The sequence below is a fragment of the Nannospalax galili genome, unplaced genomic scaffold, assembly GCF_000622305.1.
Source record: "Nannospalax galili isolate Female #2095 unplaced genomic scaffold, S.galili_v1.0 scaffold713, whole genome shotgun sequence".
NCBI classification, from domain to species: domain Eukaryota; kingdom Metazoa; phylum Chordata; class Mammalia; order Rodentia; family Spalacidae; genus Nannospalax; species Nannospalax galili.
The window spans coordinates 639857-644266 of record NW_008333780.1 but is presented as its reverse complement, the minus strand read 5'-3'; the positions used below and the strand labels follow the sequence as shown (position 1 = coordinate 644266).

The window sequence follows — 4410 nt, the reverse complement described above, 5'->3', positions numbered from 1 at the left end:
TGCCTACTAAGCAAATTGAATTCATCAAATTACTAATTAACAAAAAATATATAAGATTGGGGACCTCAGTGGCCCAACATCTTAAGAAATTCTTTCAAAGTACTTGATATCATGATAATGATGTCTGAATTCAATAATCTCAGGTGAAATCACCATATCTCAAGAAGAGCTTCACAAAAATTTATCCTACTTGGGGCTGGAGTGATGACTCAGCAGTTAAGAACACTTGCAATTCTTTCACAAGACCCGGGTTCAGGTCCCAGAACTCACATGGTGGCTAACAACCAATGATCCATAACTCCTGTTCCAGGGACCCAACACCCTCTTCTGACTTCTGTGGGCATTGTATGACATAGGTGTACTTACATACATGGAAGCAAAAACACTTATACACATAAAATAAAAATAATAATCCCAGTACTTGGGAGGCAGAGGCAGGAGGCTCTCTGTGAGTTTGAGGCCAGCCTGGTCTATATAGAGAGTTCTAGGTAGCTAAAGCTATATAGTGAGACTCTGTCACAAAAATAAATAAATAAATACCAAAAAATAGGGTGGAGAGCAATTGAAGAAGTTATCTGATGTTGGCCTCTGGCCTCCATGCACACCTAGACCTACACCCACACCCACACCCACACCCACCCCCCCCACACACACAGCAAACACAATCCAGAAATAGATGCAAATTCTAAGTTTTCAGAGTGTTTAGTTTAGCTTTTTGAAACAAGGCTCTGTATAGCCCAAGGTAGCCTAATACTTACTGTATAGCCAAAGCTGGACTTTAATAAGTGATCCTTCTGCCTTAGCCTCTCCAGTGTTGGGAAAACAGGAACACATCACCACATGTGGCTTAAGTTCACAAATTTTTGACAGGGTACAAAAGCAATTTAACTGCAGAAGAATAATCTTCAATAAATAGAATAAACTTGCATAGGTCAACACACACACACCTTATAAGTGACATATTAACATATTAGGAGCTGGTCTTTTCAGGGCCTATTACTCTGCCCACTATATCATGCAAATCAGCAATCACACTCCTAGGTCTTTACCCTAGAGAAATAAAAATGTTTAACCTGTATACAGATGTTTAAAGCAGCTTTATTTGTAATCAACAAAAACTGGAAACAACCTAAATGTTCTTCAGTGAGCAAATAATACCACCATACCATAGAATACTGCATGCTCATAAAAAAGGAACATGCTTAATATGTACAACGACTTGGATAGATCTCAAAGACAATAGGCCAAGTGAAAAGTCAGTCAGAAAAGGATGAATACTCAATAATTCCATTTGTACAACACTTCCAAAATGACAAAATTATAGTCGTGGAGAATGGGTTAATGGTTACCAGGTGTTAAGCTCAAGGGGAAGATCTGACTGTACAGGGCCAGAATGAGGAAGTTCTTTCATGGTAATGGAAAAGTTCTATGTCTTGCTTTATCTTGTCTTTGACTTGTATTATCTTTGTTGGGCTAATACAAGTCTAAACAGAGAATACGATTTCATAGTACCATATAATGAGAAAGCACATATGAAAAGTAGTGAAAATAAGATGTGTAGGTTAACGAGTCTTCTGATTATGTAAAAGTATTCGTTATGGCAATTAAAGACGTGATCATAGGTGAAAGATAGACCTCAGATCTATTGTTTTGGGAATGTTTTGAGACAAGGTCTCATTTGTAGCCATGCTGGCCTAGAGCTTGTTGTATAGACCAGGCTAGCCTGGAATTTGGAGCAATCTTTTTGCCTCTGCCACCTAAGTACTGGGATAAGAGGTATAAGCCACCACTCCCAGTTTTATTTCTATAATTTCTTCTGGGTTGAATATTATTTAAAAATAGCATGCTGGTCATGGTGACACAAGCTTTTTATTCCAGCACTTGGGAAACAGAAGTAGGCAGATTGCTCCAAGTTCAAGGTCAGCGTGATCTACATAGAGAACCTGTCTCAAAATAATAAAATAAAATAAAAATAGCTTTTGGAAACCTGAGGCAGCAGGATTGCCCTGGGCTATACACACAGTGAGTTCCAGACCAACCTGGTCTCCAGAGAGTGAAATTCCCATCTAAAACAAAAACAACAACAAAAACCCCAAATATGGGAACAATGCCACATACCTGTAATCCCAAAAAGAAAAGAAAAAGTCCAAAACAAAACGGAAGGAAATATACTCACTCTCTAGTCTGTAGCCAAGAAGTCAGAAAGCAGGACTGGCCTCAAGCTGGCTCTGCAAAGGTGGTGGCTCCTCCGAGACTTGGCTCTGCTGTCTTGTCCTGGCTTTTTCCTTAGTCTGACTTTTCTCATGGGAGTGAATTGGCAGCATCCTGGGTGTGACTTGCTTTTTGTACCTCCCAAGCAAGAGGGGAAGAGGGTGCTATTTAAAACTAGGAGTAGGAGCTGGAGAAATTGCTCAGTGCTTAGGAGCACATACTGCTCTTCCAAAGAACCTGAGTTCAGTTCTCAGCACCCACATTGGGTGGTTCCCGTTACCTGTAACTCCAGCTCCAGGTTATCTCACACCTTCTTCTGGCCTCCACGGGCACCTATACTCATGTGCACACATCCTCACACAGACATCCATGCCTTTGCATAATTTTTTAAAAATTAGGAGTAAAGGGGCAGGAGTAAGCTGTACCCTGATTAGACCACTTTAAGGTCATGTGCCTACCCTTAAACCAATCACTGCAACCAGGGAAATGTTATGCATTGACTGCCAATCATGTGGCAAAGGAATAGGATAATTTCATCAGTTCAGATCAGTCAGGCTCCATTCTTGGAGCTGGGATAGAGCTGATCCACCAAAATATAAATTGCTACTGCCCAGGAGGGAATGTCTGGAATGGATGGACCAGAAATACATCCTTCTTCAAACTCACTGTTCCCTTGATCTCAGAGGCACCATTTTCTTGCCCATTCTGTGCTGTGTGCCTTAAGGCATGAGAGTTTACTGGGCAGAGAACATAACACAGGAAGAGGCCCAGAAATTTAAAGGAACAAGCCCATCTAGGGAACAGTGAGAGTTTGGTGTGAAAAAATGTGGAGTTCTTAAAATAGAATGGTACTGAGGAGGCTGAAAGAGAGATGGGCCAGTTCATGAAAAGCCTTGAATGCCACCTCAATTGTCACAGCTAATGGGAAGACACTGGAGGCTTTTGAGAAGGAGCTCACAGGACCTTCGATTGCTCTGGTGACAGCCTAGGGACCCACTGGAGGGAGCCCAACTGACCCAGGCCTTGGGGATGCAGAGAAATGAGTGGATGCGACCAAAGTTGATCAGGTGGGGTCAGTAGGACCCCGGAAGGGCTTAGGGGAGGCATGAGAGATGACTTGGCATGCTGGGATAAACACTTCACATTTTCTCACTGGAAAAGCAAGGATGCCCAATTGTGTCAAGTGTATCCTATGTGAAGGAAGACGGGGACTTCAAAGTGACCTGGGATGTGAGGATCTAAAAAAACACTTGTCAAGTAGAGTTGGGACAGAAACCAATTAGGTCACAAGAGAAAACACCACTAACAGGTAGGAACAGGAAGAACAGAGGCACCAACAAAGCAAACCTGAGAATCTGGTTTTGTCTTTAAATTTTTTTAATTTTAAATTTTTATATGTATGAGTATTTTGCCTGCATGTATGTAAGTGCACCCATGTGTGCAATGCCTGCAGAGGCCAGAAAGAGGTGTCAGATCCCCTGGAACTGGAGTTACAAATGTAACTCCATGATCCCATGTTCGCATTGGGAAGTAAACCCAGGTCTTCTTCAAGAGCAGTCAGTGCTCTTAACCACTGAGCCATCTCTCCAGCTCTTTATTTTGTTTTGTTTTAATTAATTTTAATTTTATGTGTATGTGTGTATTGCCTGCATGTATGTAAGTGCACCCCTGTCATGCAGTGTCTGTGGATGACAGGAGAAGGTATCGGATCCCCTGGAACTGGAGTTATAGTTGTTAGCTGCCATGTGGCTGCTGGGATTTGAACCCAGGTCTTCTGCAAGAATAACCAGTGTTCCTAACTGCTGAGCCATCTCTCCAGCTCCCATACCCTTGTTTTGTTTTTTGAGACTAGGTCTCACTCTGTAGCCCAGACTAGCCTCAAACTTTCTGGGATCCTTCAGTTTCTGCCTCTCAGCTGCTAGGATTATAGGTATGTGCACCATGCCCAGCTAGAAGCTGTTCTTTCACTATGTAGACCAGGCTGGCCTTGAACTCACAGAGATTCACCTGCTTCTACCTCCCAAGTGCTGGAATTAAAGGCATGCACCCATGCCACCACCCGGCGAAGCTGTTCATTTTTAAAAATATTTTACTTAGGGGCTGGAGAGATGGCTCAGTGGTTAAGAACACTGTTCTTGCAGAAGACCCAGGTTTGAATCCCAGCACCCACATGGCAACTAACAACTGTCCATAACTCCA

General features: G+C 42.4%; 1 protein-coding gene across 1 annotated transcript in view; it reads left to right on the top strand.

The window, feature by feature from the left end:
- The window catches only part of Shisal2a (shisa like 2A), a 31025-nt gene that overhangs the window by 25396 nt on the left and 1219 nt on the right, over positions 1 to 4410 (top strand). The window lies entirely within an intron of this gene.